Consider the following 26633-nt stretch of genomic DNA (forward strand, 5'->3'; position numbering starts at 1 on the left):
TATTATTTTCTGAGCATTGGGTCTCAATAGTGGGCTTAAAATACTCAGTAACCATATTGTAAACAGATGTGCCATCATCCAGGCTTTATGGTACCATGTATAAAACACAGGAAGAGTATATCTAGCATAATTCTTAAGGGCCCTGGATTTTCAAATGGTAAATGAGCACTGGTTTCAACTTAAAGTCACCAGCTGAACTAGCCCCAACAAGAAAGTCAGCCTGTTTTTTGAAACTTTGTAGACACACATCGCTTTCTCTTCTCTAGGTATGAGAGTCCCAGATAGCAACTTCTTCCAATATAAAGATGTTTCATCTACTCTGAAAATCTGCTGTTTAGCGTAGCCGCATTCATTTATTGTATCAGCTAGATCCTCTAAGATGACATGCGATAGCTTCTGCATTAGCACTTACTGCTTCACCTTGTGCTTTTTTATGTTATGGAGACAGCTTCTTTCCTTAAACTTCATGGATCAACTTCTGCTAGCTTCAAACTTTTCTCTTGCAGTTACTTCACCTGTCGGCCTTCACAGAATTGAAGAAAGTTAGGGCCTCCTCTGGATTAGGCTTTGGTTTAAGGAGTGTTGTGGCAGGCTGATATTCTATCCAGACCACTACAACTTTCTCCCTATCAACAATAAGCCTGTTTCATTTTCTTCTCATTCATGTGTTCATGGTACTAGCATTCTTAATTTCCTTCAAGGACTTTCCATTTGCATCACAACTCTACTAACTGTTTGGCATGAAAGGTCTAATTTGGGGTCTATCTCCATTTTTGACATACCTTTCTCACTAAGTTTAATCATTTCTAGCTTTTGATTTAAAGTGAGAGACATGTGATTCTTCCTTTCACATGAACACTTAGAAACCAAAATAAGATTATTAGCTGGCCTATTTTCAATATTGTGCTTCAGGGAACAGGGAGACCTGAGGGAAGAGAGATAGATGGGGCAAGGCCAGTCGATGAAGCAGTCAGAACACACATAACACTCATCCATTAAATTTGTGTTCTTCTACGCTGTCTTCTATGTCCTATATGAGAGCTATTCCTGGTGCCCCAAAATAATTACAATAGTGACATCAAAGATCATAGATGACCATAACAAATATAAAAGCAATAAAAAGGTCTGAAATATTTCAAGAATTAACAAAATGTGACAGGGACACAAAGTGAGCAAACGCTACCAGAAAAATGACACTTATAGACTTTCTCCACTCAGGGTTGCTACAAACCTTCAGTTTGTAAAAAAAATAAAAAATAAAAAAATAAAGTATCTGTGAAGCAGAGTCAACGGATAGCAATAAAACGAGGTATACCTGAATGTCTTTATAGATAGATAGATTTTTAAATTTATATAGTGGAAATAAAAAGGAATATAGTATAAATTCTACATAAATCTGTGGATACAATGCATCCAAATTATGCAAATATGAAATATTTCACTATATAATCTCTGTGTCTCTCTCTTTCAGTAATTGGAATATTAACAGTGATTATTTTTGATTTGTGAAAAACTAGAGTTTTAAGTTCTCCAATAAATTTGCTACTGTGCTTTTTAAACTTTCCACACATATTTTTCTTTTATATTATTAAATAATATGTATTAAGATTGTGATATAAGTGAATATTCTACATCTTTTGAATTAAAAATTTAAAATGATTTTCCTAAGAAGTGCAATGAATAAGTACATATTTTCACATAAAGATCGTGAGAAATGAAACACAATATTTACTTTCTTATATTACAGTATTTAATTTTCATATTTTATTTAATGTGTAATGCCATTATTAATTTCAAAAATTGCCATTGTTCAAATTTGCAAAATATTTAGGTACATTCTATAAAAACCTTGGGGATTTAACTTAATTAGTTTATAATAATTCTATAATTGCTAGAATGATTTTACTTTCTTCAAAGTCAAGTCAAAGCAGTCCAAGAATCTTGTTTTTTTTAAATGGTTTGTTGTTCTACTTACATTTCTCATTGCAAATTAGCATGGTTTCTCTATTTGCTTTTATTGAAAGAAAAGTTCAATTTAATGAGGATTATGTTGTTGATAATAATAATTTTAATAATACTTTTAAGAACTCATTAATTGAGAAGTGTCCTGGAAGTGCTCTTTTAATCTTTATTTTATAAATAAAGAATTTGAAAGACTTCATTATTTGCATATCAAATTATTTTTGGAAGCCTCTTTTTTTTTCCTAAATCAGTGTGCATCCATGGGAGGTTTTAATTCATCTTTCAGTATGGAATGTAATCAACATTTTTCTGACCATTGCATTAAAAGTGTATTTAGAGGAATTTATTTGAGGCAAAGCAAAGAAGTCTTGTTTAGCTACCCTTTATTTTGCTTTCATTTTGACCTAGGTACAGAACATGCTCAGAAGTCTATAATTACACAATGACCTTGAATTTATTTCAGTTGATACATGGTTCATGTATGTTTTATTGGTCACACATCTAACAGATATTACTTTCTAAGCAATATTTGGGCAACATGCATTATACCTCATAAAACTTAGTGTTCTGAAATCCCAGGAATATATTTCATAATTCAAAAAAAAGTTAAAATACTATAGTGTTTAAAGACATGCTGAAATTCTTGGATTATTCATCACAATCAATCCTAGATTATAGACTAAATTTTGTAGTTCCTATAGCACTGTTTGTCTAACAAATATTTAGAAACTTTTTAGTTTTTTTTTATTTTTTAGATGCTTTTTAGAGATAGTCCCTAGAATGTTCGATGACTCTGAATAGCAGTCTTGAAATATCTGAGGAGCAGCAAGGAGGCCAATATGGGCATAGCAGAATAAACGGGGAGGAAAGTGGTAACATATGAATGGGGAGCAATTGTGAAGACTAGTGATGTCCAGTAGATATGTAAGTGAGTAATATGCATTAAGTTTCAACTTCTAGTGTCGACATTAAGTAATCAAAATAAGATCAATTAATTCTAATAATACATTTTATTAAGCATAATGTAGCAAAAAGAAAATTTCAACATGTAATTGAGTCAAAATATTATTGAGATACTTTATATATATTTTATATACCTTATATATTTTTTATATTTTTTTTTTCACTAAATTTTCAACACTTTGCTATTTGGACTAGCTGTGTTGTAAAAGACATAGATTCTTAACCCCTATTCTGAGTGAAATAGAAAGCCTAAGAAGACTTCAGGGCAGAGATGTGGCCAATTGAAAGGCATGTGTCTTCATGGATTGGAACTAATATTGTTAAAATGTCCATACTACCCAAAGCCATCTACAAATTCAAAGTCACCCTCATCAAATTCCCAATGGCATTTTTTACGTATGTATGAATATAATCCTAAAATTTATATGGAACCACAAAAGACCTCATAGCTAATACAATCTTGAGATAGAGCAATGCTGGAAGCATCATACTCCTTGATTTCAAAATACATAACAAAGCTTCAGTAATTAAAACAGTATGGTACAGGCATAAAGAGAGAGAGCAATGGAACCGAAAGAAAGCCAAGAAACAAACCATTTCATATACAATCAGCAGACCTTTGACAAGGGTGCCAAGATTATACACAACAGAAAAAGTATATTTCTTTGACAATTGGTCTTGGAAAAACTGGTATGTGCATGCAAAAAAATAAAAACAGATCCCTACCTTTCACTATTCACAAAAACCTCAAAATATATGAAGGACTTAAATATGAGCCCTTAAACTGTAAAACTTCTGGAGAAAACAGAGAAAAGCTTCTTGACGTCTACTCTTTTAAGTTAAGAAGTTAAAAATCACAAGTTTCAGTGGAAATTTTGCACATGTGTGTTGTGTTTATCTTGCAGTTAGAGTACAACACTGTAAAAGCCAAGATTCCAGAATCAGCTGACCCTGGAAATCAACCTCCTGTTTAAATCCTCCCCTTTCATTTATCCCTCTGTACCTAGTAATTACCTTATGGGCCATTCTGGATAAAGGTCAGTCACCATTAAAGTTCCTTTCTCAGACAGGGGAGTTTTTCTTACTTTAAAAAGCACTTCAAAAGAAAAGCTTGAGCTATAAAAGCAAAGAAGAGGAGGACCTTAGGAAATCTAATACAAAGCCTATTTTCTTTTAATAAATACATAATAGAAGGATAATAACAGGGTGGAGACAAAAAGCCTAGCTATGTTTGTTAGAAAAGCTTTTCTGAAAAGATATAAATTATGGGAAATTTGAAACCAGAAGAGGTTTAAGTTATATGAAGATTTCTGGGAATAACTTTCCAATTAGAGAGAACAGTATGTGTGACAGCATAGTTAGGAAAAGCTTGACAGTTTTCAAGGCTCAGGACTCACAATAGCTCTAGAAGTAGAAATTATGGCCCCAAATGTATATATAATATAAAGATGCAAATTTTCCAAAAAAATAATTTAAATACCTTATTTTTCTAACATAAATATATCTATTCTGAATAATAATACTTTATTTGTGAGGCACTGGGTTGTTCAGTCAGTTAAGGGTCTGCCTTGGGCGCAGATCATGATCTCGGTGTCCTGGGATTGAGCACCAAATCAGGCTCTCTGCCCAGTGGGAAGTCTGCTTCTCCCTTTCCCTCTACTTTACCCTCCTGACTTGTTCTCTTAAATAAATAAATAAATAAATAAATAAATAAATAAATAAATACTTTAAAAAATACTTTTTCATATTCATTTATTCATCAGTAAATGTTAACATTGGATGAAGATATGTAAAACATCCTCAAGAAAAGGCAATATATGATATTTTTTTAAATTTTCATACAAATTAGATCATACAATAATTGGTTACATTTGTATCTAAAAGATAAATATTAGTACCTGCACTTTTTAGCTTTTGATGATGATTTTAGAATTTCTACAGTGTAAGCAGTCTTTCTACAACTACATGTGAATTCTAAAAATAAATACTATAAATATCCCATATATATTTAAATGTTGCTAAATAAAATACATATTAGCATATAAATGAATGAAAAACTGAATATGAGACTATGCTAACTTTTTTAAATTTCTTGAAAGACATATTAATTCTAACTAACATTTGTCAATAAAAATACATATAAGGCGCCTTTAAAAAACTGAGTTTGACTCTCCTACTCTTCACAATGAAAGATGATACAAGGATTTAAAGATGGGCGTCCAAAGAAGACAGTTGACTGATGAAAATATAAAGGAGGTATGAAAAAAGTCACAGAGTAGACAAGTAGGCCCCAAAAAGTGTCATTATCTGAAGATAATATACCTAGAAAAATTCAAGAAAAGAAATGCAAACTTTGAGAACTCTAGGTGCTGTAAAGTGTAAGGATACACAAGAAACAGAAAAAGTATTTTTCCCTGCATACTAATATAAAAATATCTTTAAATAAAACATGAAAACAAAAAAATCCCCCTTAAAATCACAATAGATTCGAAATTTTATTCTTTTGTAAAATGCACTCAAATCTCAAAATACTAGAGATTTTAATGGTCAGTTTTATACCTCATTATTTTGTTCCCCAACAAAACCAAATGTAAATTTTATTTTCTTTCTTAATTTTTTTTTAAAAAGATGTATTTATTTTAGAGAGACAGTGCAGAGGAGCACAGGGGTCAAAGCAGAGCAAATAGAAAAAGTCTCAAGCAGACTCTGTGAGCTCAGAGCCCCATGCCTGGCTTGATCCCATCATGGCCCTAGGATCCTGACCTGAGCCAAAACCAAGAGTCCCACGCTTAACAGAATGCACCACCCAAGTGCCCCAAGATACAAATTCTAAAACTTAAAAGTAAAAACTTAAATTTTAAAATTCGAAACTTTATCTACAGCAAACTTAAGTGTATAAATTATAAGTTTTGTTTGTTTTTGCTCCTCTTGGGAGCACAAGTTATTGCATGAAGCTGTGGCCGGCTTATTTTCTTTGGTCATTTCAATAAATGATCCTGGAACAATTGGTTATATGAAAAAAATGTATTGGGCCTTTATTTCAAACTACATATAAACCCTGTTTCCTAGAATAATAGAGTGAAATATGAAACCCGTATTTATTTAAATAAACTTTAATAAATTTATTAAGCTCTAAAATAAACAAATCTTTTATCAAAAGACAGCCTCTCACAATACAAACCGCAGACTGAGAAAAGATATTTGCTACATATACAATCAAAAAGACTTGAATCCAGAATATTTAAAGAACTCCTACTATTCAAAAACAAGATGACAGACAGCCTCAGAGAAATATACACAAATATTTAGACACATACTTCACAAAAGAAGAAATCCAAATGGGCAATACATTATGAACAGATGCTCAGTTTTCTGAGAATCAGAGTGGTGAATCCCCAAGGATATATCTTTGCACACCCTGTAGATTGGCAAAATTTAAGACTGAATAAAAAGGAAATGTTTTTGAGGATGTAAATAAAAATTCTCACATATTGCTGTGAAATGAAACTACTTCAGAAAATAATTTTATTTTCTTTTTTTTCAGAAAATAATTTTAAACAAAATCAAAGATATTTATAACCTATAACCAATTTATTTTGTTTATAGATACATACTTTAGAGAAATTTGTATAAAGGAGCATGGAGCTGCATGATTTGTAAAGACCCCATATTGATAATTATTCAAATGTTCACCAAAATTAGAATAGATTTTGCCATATTCAAGACAGTAGAATCTTGTTTTATAAATGTTAAGGTAGCTAATAATATAGGGTATTTACTGAGTTCTTTCTAAGTATCCTACTAAGGACTTGCATTTATTAGCTCATTAGGATCTCACAGCAAGTATGAAAGGAAAGCGCTATTATCTCCATTTGATGCATAATCCAAATCAAGGTATACAGTGCTGAAGCAACTTTCTAAGGTTATAAAACTAACAAATATGATAAGAATGCAGGAAGTCTAACTTTAGAGCCCTTGCTTTTAATTGCTATGCCTTACAACCAAATTGCATGCACACATGTAATGAGACTGGGACTCTCAGTACCAATCAATGTACTTTTGTGGATTAAAATTTGACTGTGTTAAAGAATGTTCAAGTGTGCATGCCATTTAACATAATAAGCCTTATCTAAAAAGCAAGCATAACAAATATTCAGAGCTCTAGTTAAGTGTATATGTATAGTGTATGCTTATTGCAGGAAAGAATGTAGCAGGCTTTTAGATCATTGGTTTCAACATATTTTCACAAGGAACAAATAATCGTAGATAAGGATATATGGTTTCTATTTTGTGGCTGTACTTTAATACCTTATGTAGTAAAGCCTTCTATGATAGATTGTGGGATAAATGGCTATGTGCATATTGGATGGAAGAAAGTTTCATTAGTAACAGGTGATTATTTCCAATTCCAACATTTCATCAGTAATAATAAAATATAATAATAATAATAATAATAATAATAATAATATAAAGTGAATGTCAATCTGCATGGTTCTGACCTTGGCATTTATCTATGATATTTTTATCAGGTATTTAATGAGAGATGAATACCATCAAATTTAGGTTTTACAAACTTGAAGAGATTGTGAAAATTCTAGATGACAAAAATCGAAATTCAAAAATATTTTGAGGGGCACCTGGGTGGCTCCATCAGTTAGGTGGCTGACTCTTGATGTCAGCTCAGGTCATGATCTCAGGGTCATGGGGTGGAGCCCTGGGCTCTGTGCTCTGTGCTCAGTGGGAGTCTGCTTCGGGATTCTCTCTTTCTCTCTTTCTGCCCCTCCCTACAGCTTGCACTCATGTTCTCTCTCTCTCTTTCAAGTAAATAAATAAATATTTTGATAGGATGGATAGTTAAGTTGAATCCCATGAGAAGAAAGTTAACAAGAATCAGTGTCTGGTTTTTACTCTTATTCCATCCCTACCTCTACCCCCACATCATTGTCCTCCCAAAAGAAAAAAAAAAAAAAAAAAAAGGTATATGTCAAGTGAAATTGATCTTCTTTTGAAAAAAAAATATAAGAAGATTTTAGTTGACATCCTGGTCAAATGAGCCAATAAAATTATATAGCACATTCTATCTTTAATGTTGTCTTGCATATATTTTTGGAATGTTGTCCTCTAGTTCTATGGCTTCAACCTTAATCGCATGTTGATACGTCCCACACATAATGGCTTGAAATTGTATCTAATTTTCAGACCTCAGCATACAAATGCTTAAGGATTACAGTGGGATTTATTTTAGGCACTTCAAATACCAAATGTCTATCCAAATAGTGTCAACTACATCTGCTCCTCTTTAATTTCTATTCTGGTCATATAGCATCAGCTAATATCATATATGCTATAAACTCAATCACCTTTATAGTCTCAATTTCCCTTCTCATGCACACCATCCATCACCAAATGCTGAAACAGCTTCTTTGAAAACCACCCTTCTTCTTTATCCCACATTAATTTAAACCCTCAGGAACTCTAGTGTCTCTGCTTTCATCAACCCCCCATGTTCAACCCAGTCTATGATTTAAGCCATCATAGGGGTGAATTTTCAGAAATATAAAACCTAAGGATGACAGTTCCCTGATAAAAAATATTTTCACCACCTGGTCCATTCTCCCCTCCTTCCATTTGCTTTAACTTCAGTTGACCTTCCTCCAGGGATCGCCTCAGCTGCAGAGAGACAACTCTCAAAATCACACCCTTCTTGGAATGTCCTAAATCCTATGTCCTATATTTGGAATAATTTTAAGGGATCAATTTATATCCAGAGCTCCTCTAGCTGGCTAGGATAGAGAACCTACATGCCATCTTGTCTTCCCCCACTACCCACTCTTGCTTACTTTCCCTTTCCTTGCCCAGATACTGATCCCAAGGGTCCTCCCTAATACTATCTTACACATATAACAATGTGTTTCAAATTCTACTTCCAGGGACTCCAACCTGTGGCAGTATGGGATTGATATAATGGATGCAACGCTTCCAAAATTCTCTGCAATGATTATTCCAACCTTCCATGTGTTTGCAATTGTTAGTGTCTCATTTAAGGAAGTATATTAACAAATACGAATTCATTTATCACAAAATTATAGTCATGCTAAACCAAGACGTGAGTCCTAGAGGAAAGGAAGCCAAAAATAGCTGTCTTCAATACTGGAAATATAATATATATTTGATATATAATTTATATATATATATATATATATACATATACATATACATATACAATATATATGTTATATCTACTCAGGAAACAGAATTATGTTAACAGAGAAAATTAGGGACTACCTGGGTGATTCAGTAGTTGAGTATCTATCTTCAGCTCAGGGCATAATCCTGGGGTCCAGGAATGAGTCCCACATCATGCTCCTTGAGGGGAGCCTGCTTCTCCCTCTACTTGTGTTTCTGCCTCTCTCTATGTGTCTCTCATGAATAAATAAATAAAATCTTTAAAACAATACAGAAAATTTAACTTAAAGAATTATCAAGGATAAAATGTATTAGCTAGGAAACTAAGAAGGAGAAAAGAGAACATGAAGATAATAGCATAGGAGCAAAGGGGAAAAGAGCTACCACACTTAGAGTCAGGTTGAAACTGTTAAAACTTAGAGCTCAGATAAGGCATCAAGGACTCACAGGGACTCTGAAAAGGGGGCTACTCAGTTGACACAGGAGGCTCTGTAGAGGAGGTGAAGCAGGTGGGACTGAGCAGGGTTTGCCAGTGACCAGACTGGTGCTGAAAATACTGGCTCTGGGAATGCTGGAGAAATTATGGAGTGAGTTGCAATACCTTCACCTGAATCTTTGCTGCCTTGGCGGAAAAGGAGCACTGGATGGTGACAGCAAGAAAAAGTCAAGGAGACCAAACTGCCAGAAGCAATTTCCTTTTCAGCTTCAGTTTGCTGTCTCCTTTCATCAAATCCTATGGTCAGACCATACTCTCAACTGGCGATGCCAAAGTCTGACATCACAAAGCCACTTTTAGAAGGAGGGCTTTGAAGTCAGAAGAATAGTTTAATAATTGTCTGCTCCCAGGCTGTTCCAGAAATGCAGCCTAAGAAAAAACTCATTTTAAGGGAAAAGTGTCTATTCCCCTTTCCTCATGTTTCTTCTATGGGAAGAAGTTGAAATATAGTTCCATTCTTCAACTTTCAACTACTCAACTCTCAGAGAAGAACTGTCACCACTCTGGCAGGTGAATCTCAGAGAAGGAAAGGAACATGATTGACCAAACCATTCTGGGTGTCTCACTGTAAATGTGCCCTTTGAATGCATTCTCAGCTAACTCATGAGGGAAACTCACCAGGACAGGCAATGCCTCTGCAGGGAGGACAGAGTCTGCGTGGATCTCCTGTGACTAAGTGAATGAGTTTAATGCAGTGGACGAGTTATTAGAAAATCTGTGTGATCGCATCAGATTCAAGCAATATCCTCCAATCTAGTTTTATCTTCAACATAGCTAACTTATTTTGTCTGACTCCTGTATCTTGTATCCCAACTGGCTCAGACCTCAGATGGGCACAGGAGGACTAAGGAGATTATTCACTGGCCTTTTAAACATCCATTCTTATTCACAGCTATACATTTCCAAAGACTAAATTGGCCATGGAGGCCAAGAACTCCTTTTTCTTTAGAGTGCTCCTATGAATTCTCTGCTTTGATAGAGTCTTTCTTTCCTGTGGAAAGTTTCTATACCTCAAATCATAGTAAAGTACATTGTACCCATGGTCCACCCAAAGAATGAAGATACTATAGTGAAATCATATACATTCCTTAGGAAGTAAAAATCTGGAATTTTTAATTAAGAAAACTAGGGAGAAAAACATGCAAATATATATTGAAATTGCTTTTCCTCTCTGCTAAAAGACTACCTTCAGAGCAATAACAACCTCTCATAATGTATCCATAGTGTTCTTATAACTAATTGGTATTTCAAAATTTCAAAACCCACGATTTGTAATGGAACATTCAAACGAACAGTAGTCACAGTAATAGTTTATAAATGGTGAGTTGATATGAAGTTGGTTCATTTTAATAAGTAATCTTTTGCTATCCTACCTTGAGTTTGACTCTTTCTTGGTCATTAATATTAGCAAGATCAACATGATTAAATCTCTGTATGCTTCTCTCTATAGTAACCCTATAAAGAGATTAAAGATTTTTTAACCACAGACATGAATCATTGAATTGCTCCATATTCATTTCTACCACAAAAGCGCAATAATCAAAGTGATCTGAGATCAGTGATCTCAAAGCAATTGGAAATATTAGATAATTAAGCTTTGCCTTTGAACCATGTAAATACTCTCTCTCTCATTTTGGTGAATTATATCAGGCAGAAAAATGAGAAATTTAACATGATCTATTTAAAAATACAAAAATAATATGAATTTTAATGCAATTAAATTTCTATAGCCCCGCTATGCTTTCCCTCCTTGTGTTTTTATGCGTGGAGCTATTATTTCCATTTCAATGACAGATATGAGTCCAAGTAGTAAATTGTACGTCTCTCTTTTATTAGAGCATCTTTGTTATTATAAGTAAAATTGAGCTGGTTCTCATTCAAATCTACTGTGTCTATGAAACAAGGTTTAGTCATGCATTAAATGAACATTTCAAATAACATTATGCTGGGAATTTGTTACATGTTAAACACCAATAGTTTTCTTACAATATGTTTATCGGCATAACAGTATATGCAATAATAAAATATAATAAAATTTTATAAGGCTTCATTCATACCAATGGCTCCCACAGCCAGAGTTCTTCACATGGTGAGTATAAAATTAATAAAGAGAATGAATCTGTGGAAGCAGCATATAAAAGATGTGAAAGGCTCAACATATTAAGCAATAAGGTATGCCAGATCTGATTCTTTTGGCAAAATTATAGTACTAGTGTTTTAAATATAGCTTTGAAAAAGCAAACTTTCAGTGATTTGGAAACAACTATGTGCAGGTGACCAAGAGGAAGAGAAAAAAAAAAAAGTACAAACAAAAGATTTGAATTGCTCTTTCAGATGGTACACACAGAAGTTGTTTGGATAATATGATCAGAAGGCTTTTCCGCCCAAATGCAAAACCCTGAAGGGTGTTCCCTAAGAGGAATCCCTTTGGGCCTGGAAGGCTTTGGGGAATTTCCATTATCTCATAGAGACTAAATCATCCTTGATCATACAATTAGAAGAATCAATTCAGAAGAGATTGAAAGCAAAGTCACTCTCAAAAGCACACCCAGGAAATGTCTGAATGGGTAATTGGTAAAAATATCAACAAAGGGAGAAGAGGATGCAAATTAGTCAAAAATAAACTTCATGATAATACCTGGATCTAGGTGTCTGAATAAGATTAACTATAGCTATTACTACCAAATGGCACAGTAGCATTATAAAAAGCTTAAAGAATATTCTCTTCTTAAATCTTTGTTATCAATGTACTATAACTGATTTTTTTTTTCTAATACAATAAACTGACTTCACAGCTGTACTGGTAACACTGTGGGCTCTGGTTGGTCTGAGCAATTACTGTAAAGCTAGATCTAGTTATTTGAAAACATTCTATTTTCAAATTTCTCTGGAGGGAATCAGCCTTTTTGAAAGCTTGAATTTTTCAGCTGTTAATAAGTCTCATATTCAATAATACTGTGGTAGGGATGTTATATTTACTAAATTCTAGGATCATCTGTTTTCTCACACATAGGCATTGTTTTCCTGTTAATCTGATGTAGGGGTTATGGCAGTTTGGTTGAAAAGGAGAATAATAATAATAATAATAATTAATAATAATAAAAAACTTGGTTACCATAAAATAGCCCAATACTCCGGAGTCAGCAAAGAGAGAGGGAGAGAGACAGAAACAATTTGCTAAACTGATCATAGAATAATTTACTAGTCAATTAAAGAACACTTTACTGCAATGCAAAGGGATTTCAAATGCTGATGAATTACACTAAGATTGCTTTCTTTATTTGCATTGCAAAAAAAGGCAGATCACAGTTTTCTATAAGGAGCTTCATAATTTTGTAATTTTCTAAAGCCTGAACTTTTATTTTGACACAAGGGCCATGTTCATCTGAAGACAGTCACTCTGGTACTTTCCAAGTGTGCCACTGAGAAATTGAAATTAGAAATAATATATTGCCAGATGCTACAATCTAAGGAGCCTTGTAAAAAGCAGTACTCAGGTATCACTTTGAAGAACACCTGTTAGACGTTGCATTTGAAATGAAATGCTATTTGAACATTTTAACTTGTAAGCACGATTTTTGATTTATTATAATTGACAACTATTGCACATAGGAACTTTTCATAGCAAGCTAAAGACATGTCAGTTTCTGATGTTCACTTTGTAGAAATAGTGACCGATCGTAGCTGCCAATTACATTTGATTGGTGTTGAAATATGCCTAGTCAATCTCTGATGTTTGGTTTCTGCTCTAGAAGTTTGATGCATGAAAATCTGGAAATAAATAATCTTCTAAAAATATTTAACTTTAATATTGTAATGCTCTAGTGTTGAGATCTTAGAAGAAAGCAGGGCTTTTTGATCTAGTACCAATACTATGCTGTGTCAGTTCTAAGGGAGGAAATGTAGCTTGAGAAAAACTTGCAGAGATTGTAATCCTAAATTTTTATCTAAATGGAACTGTATGATCATATAGTAAAAGTAGATATATAATGCTATCTAATTTGAGTATCAAACTCAATGTAACTAGGTCAGTTTTTGAGGTTGAAGATGAAAGTGTCCTAAGTCTTTTAATTGGCAATTGTTTCAACTGTATGCACTTTAGCTTTTTTTTTTAAGATTTACTTATTTGAGAGGCAGAGAGAGCAGGGGGAAGGGCAGAAGGAGAGGGAGAGAGAATCTCAAGCAGACTGTCTGCTGAGCAGGCTGAGCAGGAGCCAGCTGCAGGGCTTGATCTCACAACTCTGAAATCATGATCTGAGCCAGAATCAAGAGTTGGATGCTCAACCCACTGAGCTACCCACATGACCTGCTCCTCGTTTTTTTTTTTTTTTTAAGTGCTGTACTGACCTAATTTTTGAGGCACTGGCTAGGTGAGAGACTGGTCTCTTCCTCTCCTCAAATAGCTGATTAAATCTACAAACCAAGCACCTCCTTACTGTCCTTTAACTTGCATACACCACCCCAAGCCACTCTGAGACCAGGGAACACACAACTAGTGACAGCAGCCCCTATGCTCTTGGAGTCCTCAAAATTATTCTGATTACTAAAACCTAGCAAACTCCACGCTGTTTGCCACACTTAAGATGCCCCTAGAGCTGCAGCTTGCTGTTCTCTTGTCCTCGTCCAGCCCCACGGATGCTACACAGCAGCCTCCTCTCCTTCGGAGCTGTAAGAGAGCTCTGCCTTTCATCTGGGAGTCAGTGTGCTGCATCTCACCATCAAAAGAATCTTTGATTCTTATAAAACACTAGGCAAGTCCAACTACTCCATTAGGGTAGTGTATTTCTTCTCAAATGAAACCCGAAGTTCTATTAACTAAACCTTGCAGGTCTCTATGGGAAGAACGAATTGAAAGGGGAGAAAGTAAATCACCAACAGTTTTGTGTTTGTGTCTTTTGTCATCAAGGTCTATTGTATAAGAAAAACAGGAAGCAATGTTTTTATTTTCTTTTTTAAATTCTAGTGCCACTTCTCATGGTCCTTCCTGAGGCCCATACTCAGGCACTAAATTCTTTAGACCATTGAAATTGAATCTATTTTCTGGCTGCATTAATTTTGTCTAGAACTACTCCATTGTAATTATTTCAATATCTAACTATCAATTTTCCAATATCACCATCCCTCAGAGGGTTGATGTATCATCCATTATACCTCACCACCACCTCCAGTGGCATGCCCTAGACCTCAGTCATTTCTGAAGGCCATGTCCCCTCCATAATTACAATGTAATGTCTTCCACCCTATGACCACCATTTCCAATTTTTCCAGGTGACTACCTCTGACCTTCACTTCATTTTAAAAAAGATTTTATTTGTTTATTCATGAGACACACAGAGAGAGGCAGAGACACAGGCAGAGGGAGAAGCAGGCTCTTTGTGGGGAGCCTGATGTGGGACTCAATCCAAGGATTCCAGGATCACAACCTGAGGTGAAGACAGAAGCTCAACCACTGAGCCACTCAGGTGCCCCTCCTACCTTCACTTCAACACCCTTTCAATTTAAGTAAGACCCGCAGTCCATTAATTTTACCTCCTTTTCACAGTTCTCCTCCACTCTTATGACCACACTTTCCTTCTAGCCCAGTGTAGACTCCATGTTCACCTAGTCAATGACTGCAGTGCATATATTCTCTCTCTTGCTTGCCAATTTTATCATCCTATTTGCCTAGCAAAGCAATAGCCGTAGTTGGGACTAATTTTTCTCCAACTCTGTGCCTAAAACAGCACAGCTGAATATATTCAGAGAAAACACACAGAAAAATGCAGGTTCATATTATCTGTAATCTCTAATTTTTTGTATTGACCTCTTAATGCTGCCCACAATCCTACTCCATTTCTCTAGTCCATTTACTCTCCATTCATGGAAGATCACTTTGTATCTTCTCTCTACTCAAGAATTCAAGACCTCTGCTCCTGGCATTCTCTGCTTTATATTCCATGTGGAAAATAAAAGCTTTCAGAAATAGACTAAAACACATTTCCACCACCACACATCCTCATCTAACTGTACCTTTGCTTTAACTGCTCTTGATTGAGAAAAGCGGTCCCAGTTCCAATAAAATAACCCTCCTCTTGTGTACTAAACACTGTCTCATGTGGCCTCAGCAAGAGACTTTCTCTTTTGCTGTCCTCCCTCCATCATATAAAACAGAAATATGATTCGAGAGTTGCCTGGTCTCCTTGTCTACAGCCCCTTCCCTACTCTTCTCTCTTGAACCCTGCTCAACTGGTTTTTCACCATCATCATTCTACTGACTTTGGTCTTCTCAAAGTCCACCAATGGCCTGAACTGCTAACTATAGCAATTGTGTGATCTTCATTTCATAACATCCCTAAAAGCATTTGAACAAATTAATAAATTTCTTTTCTCTAGAAATACCTTCCTTACTTGCATTCTAAGCTAACACATTTTCCTGATTCTCTTCTCTTTGTGCTTTTCTTCATGTTCAACTTCCTTTGGTGTTCCTACCTCATCTCTGCAAGCTCTAAAGTTAGATAAGTAGGCCAATCTATACCCATCTTCTTTACCTTCTATCCACTCCTTCCCTCTGTGAGTTCATCTCTTACCATCAGTTTAAAGGTGCTACAGGTTTCCCAATTATAACTCCAGCTTGAAACTACCTGGACTCTATTTTCAATATACTTTTAACATTACCTCTTGGATATATAACAGATCTTTCAAAATCAAATTCTCTACCTACCATGCCAAGTTTTTGTCTTGCTTTCTAATTTTCTCCATCTCAGTCCAGGACTGCTTCACCTCATTAACTGCTCAGATGAAGAAACTTCACCTCTAAAGAATTCTTTCTGTTCTGATCCACATCCAGTCTATATGAAGTTCTTTTTCCATAATACTCTCAGACCTTCACCATTCTACAATCAATACTTCTCACCTTGATTATTTCAAATGCCTTCTAAATGGTCTCTTTGCTTCTGCCTGCCTTTTCTCCCTGTTTCCTCTCTCCAGTTACTCTATACACACCAGCCAGGGAGGTTTTTTTTTGTTGTTGTTGTTGGTTTTTTTTTTTTTTCTTATTGTAAAACTGATCACAACACTCCTTTTTTATAAACACTCCAATATTTTCTCACTTCATGTAAAATAAAAGGTCAATTTCTTGCAATGTTTTTCCGAAGTTTCCACTACTCTGTCCTTCTACCTCTCTCCTCCCTCACTCTACCTCAGACATGTTGGTCTGTGTTGTATGTTCACCATATGAGGCATGCTGTCACCTCAATGCTCTTCTCACAGATGGCTGCGTGGTTCACTTCATTTCCTTTGGTTCTTTGCTCAATTATAGCATCTGTAGTAAGACCTTTCCTAATCCCCAAGTCAACTTTAAATTACTAACCTCTCACCATTAGACTCAAATATCACCATTTCTTTTCCTGATTTATTATTAGCATTACATCCTGAGAAGCATACATTTTACTTATTTAATTATTTTCTGTTAATCCTTCTTCCACATTTCCCCTAACCTCTGGGATACATCAACAGAAAGAGGATTTTGCTCTTTGAGTTAACTCTGACAACCCCAGTGCTTAGAAAATGCAAGGCACTCAATAAGTATTTCAGGATCTCCATGACATAACTCTAATTTGGCTTCCCATTTTGATCCAATATTGTTCTAGACAAGGTTTAAATTCCAGTATATTTTATATTTTTAAAGATTTTATTTATTTATTTGAGGGTGGGTAGGAGCAGAAAGAGAGGGAGAGAGAGAATCCCAAGCAGACTCTGCTGAAATCAGAGCCTGAGACAGGGCTTGATCTTACAACCTTGAGATCATGACCTAAGCAAAACCAAGAGTCATGTGCTCAGCCAACTGCACTCTCCAGGTGCCCCTAGTCTATTTTAATATTGACTGAGTAGTCAGTCAAAATTCTGTTTTTTCCTTTTGTCTAAAAGCAACACTAAACCTCACTCTCAGTTACCTTATTTCTAATTGATACTTCTCCTATCTTTCAGATTTTATCTGCTTCATAAATATTTGTTTCTTTCCACTAAATTTAACTACTTTTTAAACTTTCATAATTTTTAACATTTTCTACAGCATTTTAGTATTTGCATAGTATATCCCTTTTTCATCTTAATTTTTTTCTGATCCTTCCTAAAGTGACTATTTAAGATAATATATTTATTATAATCTATTTTTATACATTTTAATGTATATGCATTGATTCAAAAGAATATCCTCAAGTACTTTTAGAAGTTAGGAAATAATCCATATCTGGTACTGATGAATGCATAATATAGAAAAGAAAAATATTATATAACTCTCAAGGATGCAAACTGACATATAGAGCAATAAATAATTTTATTTATTTTATGGCACAAAGGAGGTGGTAGTAAATTTTCTCCATTTTGCTATCCTATCTATCTTTATGATTTGAAGAGAAGGATTCTACATGAAATGTAAAAGTTTTCCATCTTTCACTTATAGTAGCTCTGAATTGTTAATTCCAACCTATTTTAAAACAAAAATCATGATCAATAACAATAACAAGGATATTACTAGTAAATATATGCACAATATTATACATGCCTTTATCTAATATTAGCAGCAAGTTTATGTTATTGGTAAATCATTTAATAGCAATTGTGCTCTGTTTAGTATTTTATAAAACAAAGAAAAATCTCCAATTTTAATAACAGCTCATATCAATTTTCTTTTCTTTTTTTTTTAAGATTTTATTTATTCATGAGAGAGAGAAAAAGAGAGGCAGAGACACAGGCAGAGGGAGAAGCAGGATCCATGCAGGGAGCCCGACGTGGGACTCGATCCCAGGATTCCAGGATCATACCCTGGGCTGAAGGCAGGTGCCAAACCACTGAGCCACCCAGGGATCCCCTCATATCAATTTTCAAAGTATTTCTTGCAGTGTATCACTTCCTTCTCACCCATAGATAATGTTAAAATAGGAGTGAATCATGGCAGTTCTCATATATGAATGTACTAAATGTCAAAGTGTAGGTTTTAATTAAGAGTGATGGATTTATGTAAACCCCTTGCTAAGAATTTTTAACAACCATATTGAAAAGACCATATTAAAAAGTGAAAAAATAATCTAGAATTATCTGATAAGGTTTCACAATGAACTTTCTAGATGCACCATGAAGTCTTGGAAAAACAATACAATAATCAAAGCAAAACGTAAATTTTTTTATGTTGTCTAGTATTTATGGCATAGAAGCCACTTGTAATAGTTGACATCCTGTGACAATTTATAAAATGAAATAAAGCTTGCCACTTCAGGTGGCAAAGTTGAACAAAATGACTGTGCTATTTCACCTGAATTCTTATGAAACAAAATATCATTTCATCATAGAATGACCCCCATACCCTGCAACTTTTCAAACTTCACTTTTACTTTGATTACCAATTTGTGTCAGAAATTATAGAAACACATCACCATCCACATCCTCCTCTCCCATTCCTAAACTTACTTTGCCAGTAGGATCATTATGTAACTAGACCTGTTCCTTCAAATATGAAAGATAAATCTCTGGCTTTTTTCTAATAAAGATGCCAATAGCTTCAAAGGCCATTCTGTTCATCCCACGTAAACTGGAGTGCTGTAAACTACCACAAAACTGAAGCAACTGAGACATTGTTTAGAGCAATGACTCACTCTTTACATTGATGGCAATTTGAATAATAAATCTTTGCTTTGCTATGCCACTGAGATTTTGTTTTTATTGTTACAGAAATTAACATTAAGTACTCTCTCTGGCTAACATAGCAGTTAAGCAGTTTATTCATGCAGACCTAATATGAGATGGGTTTTGCATAGACAAAAATAACTCATTCTATTTTGATGCCCACAATTGAGATTCTTCCTTGAAAAATGTCTTATAGTTATATTCTTATATGCTGATATTCAAGAAACTCCATAGTTAATTTTAACTGTTACAAGAATGGAAATAAAAGTTATAAGGATAAGGCAATCAAGGTCAAATAATGAAATGTTAACTGTGAAAAACTCTACTTTTAATGAAGGTATTATTTGAATAAGTTAACTTTTCCAAAGCAAAAAAATAAAAACACAAACAAAAACAAAACAACAACAAAAAAAAACCCCACCAAGAAACAAAAAACCTCAATATGAATGTGTTGACATTTGCTTGGCTAAAAATCCAAAATACCAGATTCTGTGAAGCAACAGACTTACCCACAAATTGCAAAGTACACAAAGACACTAATTGCAGTAACCGCTCTTTAAACAATCACGTAGAAACGTATCAGTGGATAAGCTGTCAAAGAAGTTCCATTTAAGGTTTTCATGAAAACAAAACAGAAAAAGAAAACCTCTTTTTCCATGGAAGTAGACGATATAGATTCTGTCTAATTATTTTCGGTGTACTGACTGTTTACTGAAGGAAAATGTTTATCTAGAGAACAGGTGAGATGTGAACTATTTAAATGCTCACATTTTGTTTTTTAATTCTAATTTCAGTAGTTTATGGGCACACAAACAGAGATTTAAAAAAGAGAGCACCAACGATTTTAATTTCAAAAGCAGATTCATGGAAGCACAGTGAACAGCTACTGCTCTCTCAGTTCTACCGGGCACAGCCCATTATTTCTCCATTTCAGACATCCTGGCAGGCACAAGTGATGAACCAGATGATAGGTCATTGACATTTGCATAAAATAAGGGTGACTAAAAGTGTCATGTATGTCATCCAATGCAGATTTTTAAGAATGGCAACTAGAGTTACAAATGGGAAATGTGTAAAAAAAAGGGGGGGGGTAATGTGTTACAAGTCTGTGTATCTAATTTAAATTGGGATACAATACAGAAAAAATTCTTAGGTGCTGACAATTCCGTATCTTTCAGATTTTGATTTTAAGAAAACAACATACAGCCCTCTGCCTTCAGTTAAGATCTAGACATCACAAGCGGTGGCCCTACGTACCCTATGAACAAGAGTCAGATGGAACACCAGCCTTTTCTACCCACCACAGAGCTGAGGATAACAAGAAACATAATAAAACCAAATTCCAGAAAGTGTGAAGGCTTTGCTAGGAGAGAAGAGCCCACACATGCTTTCTCTCCTGCTGAAATGGCAGGTGTGGGAAAATATTCTCAAGACAAAAGTAAAGCTAAAGTATCCTAAATTTTAATAAATTTGTACTATCCAGGTGTAGGCTGATACGGGAGATTAGAATCCTGAGGAGTTACAGCCAAAGACTGAGTCTGCTCAACACACCATTTTTTCTTGTGTCCTCAACAGACAGAACCACTCATAACCCTCCACAGGCTGGGTCAGGGCAGAAGGGCCGAGAGATTTCCTCCTCCACTCCCTCCTTCACTTTGCTTTATATGCACACAGCAAAAGCCAAAGGCCCGTATAAAAAGCAAAGAGAAGTCTGGGGTGTTGCCAGTGCTCATAGCCTAAGCCCTGATAAACCAAGTCTTGGTCAGAGAATATGTGAAGATAGTGATAAATGCAATAAAGCCAAGAACCAACTCAATTCCACATTAGGTCAATCCACTCCACATTGATGCTTCAAAACAGAAAAGACATGTTTTTTGGAGGGGGGGAGGGGACTAAATAATACTTATATTAGTCTATAATGTTCTTTCACATACCATGTCTTTTTTTTTCTTTTTTAAAGATTTATTTATTTATTCATTCAGAGAGAGCGAAGAGAGAGGCAGAGACACAGGCAGAGGGAGAAGCAGGCTCCATGCAGGAAGCCCGATGTGGGACTCCAGGATCACACCCCAGGCTGCAGGCGGCACTAAACCGCTGCACCACCAGGGCTACCCCATACCATGTCTTGAATAAAATTGAGACGCATGAGACACAGATACACACAAAGATGACCTATATTTAAAAAAAAAAAAAATGTTTGTATCAGATACAAAAATCATCATTTTCTGTGTGTCTCATATATCTAAATTTTATTCAATACATCTGTGTAATATATTATATATATTGTTATAGAGGCTATTGATGTTTACAGGGAAAATGAAAACCATATATTTTGAAGTCCCTGACATACGTAGAAATAAAATATATAAGTTCTTTAAAAGGTTCAACTAAAAATGAATTATTTTCAGATTGACAAATAAATGTTACAACTCTCCTTTTTATATTCAATTTTTGTATTGAAATAAAATATAAATATACTCTATGAAAGGATGGTATATGTTTCAAGGAAAAATTTTGGAAATCAAACAAGTTTTTATTTTTGAAGGCAAAGAGCCTCACTCATATCTTGTACATTCACTTATACTTTAAAACTAGAAATGATAAGGTAATTTGATTTAAATATTATGTGACATGTTTATTTTATGTTACTACAAATGCTGTTTTCAAGTCTTATTATAATAATATATTTTATCTTAATAATAATAATAAGAGCTGTCAGTGTAAATGACATAGTTTAGTACTGCATATATTTCTTTATTCCTGTAAAAGCAAACAACATACACCAGCATGTATATTTTTTCAGCTTCAATATCAAAATTTCATTTGTCCTGAACACAATACTAATATCAAACAAAGGTAACGGGGGTTGTTCTGATTTGTGTGAAGAATTAAGCAAAGATTTCTTAGATAGGACATAAAAAACTCACAACATAAAAGGGACTATTGATAAATTGTGTTTCATCAAAATGTAAACTTCTGTTGTTCAAAAGACAACATGATGAAAATGGAAAGCCAAAGGCTGGGAGGTAATATTTGCAAAATATATCTGATTAAAGACTTGTATTCAGAACATGTAAAAGACTCTCAGGGTTCAATAGGAAAACTCTTGAAAAGACATTTACCAAAGAAGAGCTATGAGTAGTAAGTAAACACATGAAAAAAGGTTCAACATTATTAGTCATTAAGCTAGCAAAAATTAAAACAAAGATAACACCACACATGTATGAGGAAAACTAACTTTAATAAAATTGGATAATACCAAATACTAGCAACTCAAACTCTCATAACATTTTTATTCTAGAAAATGAAAAATGGTATAGCTGGTTGGGAAAGCAGTTTGGCAGTTTCTTTTATAGGCAAATGAAAATGTGCCATAGGATTCAGGAATCCCAAACCTAGGTTACTCACCCAAAAGTGGTAACATATGTCTACACCAAGACCCATTGTGATTATTATAGTTAATAGCCAATAATTGTGGCTAATAGCCAAAAGCTGAAAATAGCATGTATGCTGTTAATCAGTAAATGGAACAAATGTCATAGTAGAGCCAGAAAGTGAAATATGACTCAGCAATCCATAGTAATGAACTGCCTAAAAATACAAAAACATAGATAAATTTTTGAAAGTATTACTTTAAGTGAAAATAATCAGACATAAAAGGTTACACAGGCTATGATCCTTATTCCATGACAGTCTGGGAAAACAAAACTTCAGAGATAGAACCCTAGCCAGGTTTTACCAAAAGTGGAAGAGGGTGGGTAGGGTAGGGAGATTGAGTACGAAGAGACATGAGAGAACTTTTGGGGGAGATAGAAATATTCTATATTTTGACATCAGTGGTGGTTACATGAATACATATAATATATATATATATTATATGCATATATATGTATATGCATATACATATATATATGCCAAAACACAAAACTGTAAGACAACAGAGTGTATGGATTATATTGTGTGGAAATTATACATTAATAAACATCATAAAATGTATATATTAGATTTTTAGTTTGTTTGGGTTGTCATCAGGAGCTATTCAAAATGTTTTGGGCCGAATCCCAACAATAAACAGAGAAAAGGAGGTTGTTCTCAATGAAATGGGATGGAACATCTGGTTTGTTCCATGTGATTTTGCTGCTATGAAACTCACACTGGTTTAGTTACACAAAAATGTCAGATGTAGGTTAACAGGTTTAATCAAGAAAAATTTCAAATCATTCAAGTATAATTTGGAATCAAAAATTGGCTTCTGCTTTGGTCCTAAGAGCCCAGATTTGTAAACTTTTATATTTCTGAATAATAGTTATTTATAAAGCTTTTTCTAGAACACTCTCAATATTCCGCCCATATTTTGGAAAACCTAATTATTTCAAGTCTATATTGTGTTCTTGAAAATACACAACCACATATATGTGCATGATCTCTTTTTCTCATAAACACACATACACAATATTTTAAACTGTGCTATTCTATTAAACAAATCTTATATGTCTGAAATTCTATGCATATATCACCACTGAATTATAGATTTGTTATTTATTTATTCATTAGAGACATGGGGTGGGGGGCAGAGACACAGGCAGAGGGAAAAGCAGGCTCCATGCAGGTTGCCTGACGTTGGACTCGATCCCAAGTCACCAGAACCACACCCTGGGCTGAAGGCAGTGCTAAACCGCTGAGCTACCTGGGCTGCCGACTACTGAATTATAAAATAAGGTTTTCACACAAGTTTTAATTTGTTTGTCGATACCATTCGATTAAGGCCTATCTAATGTAAATTCTGTTTTTTTTTTTTTTTTTGGCTGGGTACAGTATACTTTCTTGATGGTACATGACAAGGTAGGGCTCCCCAACTCCTCCCCTTCCTTGGGGTCTGGGATGTAAATTGGAGGTCAGGAGATTCTCAGTGTGTTGGGGGATTAAGTTGGGGCAAGGACTCCCCAGCAGCTGAGGGCCTCTCTTTTCCTCTTGTTCTTGCTGAGGCTGGTGGTTCAGGAGGCTCTTACTCCTCAGAGGCCATGTGAACCATGAGGTCCACCATCTGGTTGCTGTAGCCTAATTCATTGTCATACCAGGAAATGAGCTTGACAAAGTGGTCATTGAGGGCAATGCCAGCCCCAGCGTCGAAGGTGGAAGAGTGGGTGTTACTGTTGAAGCCACAGGAGACAACCTGGTCCTCAGTGTAGCCCAGGATACCCTTGAGGGGGCCCTCCAGTGCCTACTTCACTACCTTCTTGATGTCGTCATATTTGGCAGCTTTCTCCAGGTGGCAGGTCAGATCCACAACTGACACGTTGGGGGTGGGGACATGGTAGGCCATGCCAGTGAGCTTCCCAGTGAGCTTCCCATTCAGCTCAGGGATGACCTTGCCCACAGCCTTGGTGGTGCCAGTAGAAGCAGGGATGATGTTCTGGGCAGCCCCTCAGCTGTCACACCACAGCTTCCCAGAGGGGCTGTCCACGGTCTTCTGGGTGGCAGTGATGGCATAGACGGTGGTCATGAGGCCCTCCACGATGCCAAAGTGGTCATGGATGACTTTGGCTAGAGGAGCCAAGCAGTTGGTGGTACAGGAGGCATTGCTGAAAATCTTGAGGGAGTTGTCATACTTCTCGTGGTTCACGCCCATCACAAACATGGGGGCATCAGCAGAAGGAGCAGAAATGATGACCCTCTTGGCCCCGCCCTTCAAGTGAGCCCCAGCCTTCTCCATGGTGTTGAAGACCCCAGTGGACTCCACAAGATACTCAGCACCAGCATCACCACCCCAATTGATGTTAGTGGGATCTCACTCCTGGAAGATGGAGATGTACTTCCCATTGATGACAAGTTTCCTGTTCTCAGCCTTGACCGTGCTGTGGAATTTGCTGTGGGTAGAATCATACTGGAACATGTACACCATGTAGTTGAGATCAATGAAGGGGTCATTGATGGCGACAATATCCACTTTGCCAGAGTTAAAGCAGCCCTGGTGACCACACGCCCAATACGGCCAAATCCATTCGCTCCAACCTTCACCATCGCGTCTGGGGGATGTGGCTGGCACTGCAACCAGAAGATGCGGCTGTCTATCGAACCTCTGCTCCTCTGCATTCGACAGACAGCCAATTCTGCTGTTTTCATTTTAAAGTAAATGAAAGAGTAAAACAACTAAGATTTTGGTAGAAAGCATACCAGCTCAATTCTACTTTTTGTTTTGTTGTTGTTATCTCTTAGTTTTTGTTCATGAGATCCTATTTCTTGGTATTCTTCTTAATTTCAATTAAAAGTCGTACATGTTATATATAAAAATGTAGAAGTTATAGATGGCATCAAACTTCTCTAATGGTTCACCTTTCTTCTGCTAGACAGACAAATGGAGTGGAACATTAACACAAGGAATGAGCAGTTGGACAGAGCTGAATTTATGGAAAGCCTGAGACCCCCTTATACCTGATAGCCTTTTTGGATTTTCATAGTCACACTTATTCAACTTGAACCTTCTGCATAATCCCAATTCTAATTTCTGGTTTCTTACCACTGTGAGATGCCAGAAAACTCTGCTATACATCATAGAAAATTAGTATTTTAGTCCCTCTCCCACCAGGTACAACTTAATAATTTCATACAATCTCTTGAGGAGGAATTCGGTGTTTTGATTCCCCTTATATCATTGTGGGGTTTTTTTGTTTGTTTTGGTTTTAGTTTAGCCCTTAGAGACCCCTAAGACTCCTTAGTTTTTCTCCCATTTCCCAGAAGGGGTTATCTGTCCAGGTAAACCTCAATTCTCCAAGCTTGAGGTCAGAAATTGTAAACATATGTAGAAATCAAAATAGCAGTAGGTCATCAGAAAACTTCTCTGAAGTCTTCTCTTCAAAATTTTATCCATTATACTCTTTATTTATTGCTTCAACTTATATTGCCTTAAATAGATTAGTTTTTAATATATCAATTTTCAAATGGTTTGCAGGGAGATCAGTTGTCATGTTATTATAACCTACAGGAAGGTAAATATCTAAGGATCTTTTAACAAAAAATTCCACAAATTCCATTCCAAAATATGTTTATTTAGTTGTCTTAATATGCACACAGCATCCACATGAAAGTAACTAAACAACTAAAATCTTCAAAGTAAATTCTACCGTACAAAGAATTTTAAAATGTATGTACATTTTCTGGTGTCTAGATAAATTGCCTACCTGCTCATGTTGCTTAAATGAGACCTCTCCCTCATTTAAATAGAATATAAATCAAAACACCACAAGTAGGTAGACAGATGATAGGTAGGTAAGTAGGTATGTAGATAGATAAATCAAGAAAGAGAGATAAAAGATGATTGAAGGAAGTAAAATACAGAAAGCTTACCTATATTAAAATAGGATACTTT

General features: G+C 35.3%; 1 pseudogene; it reads right to left on the reverse strand.

Moving 5' to 3' along the window:
• Positions 1-24272: 24272 nt before the first annotated feature.
• LOC112643739 (glyceraldehyde-3-phosphate dehydrogenase-like) lies at positions 24273-25288 on the reverse strand (annotated as a pseudogene).
• Positions 25289-26633: the final 1345 nt, after the last annotated feature.

The sequence above is a fragment of the Canis lupus genome, chromosome 1 (assembly GCF_003254725.2).
Source record: "Canis lupus dingo isolate Sandy chromosome 1, ASM325472v2, whole genome shotgun sequence".
NCBI lineage: Eukaryota > Metazoa > Chordata > Mammalia > Carnivora > Canidae > Canis > Canis lupus.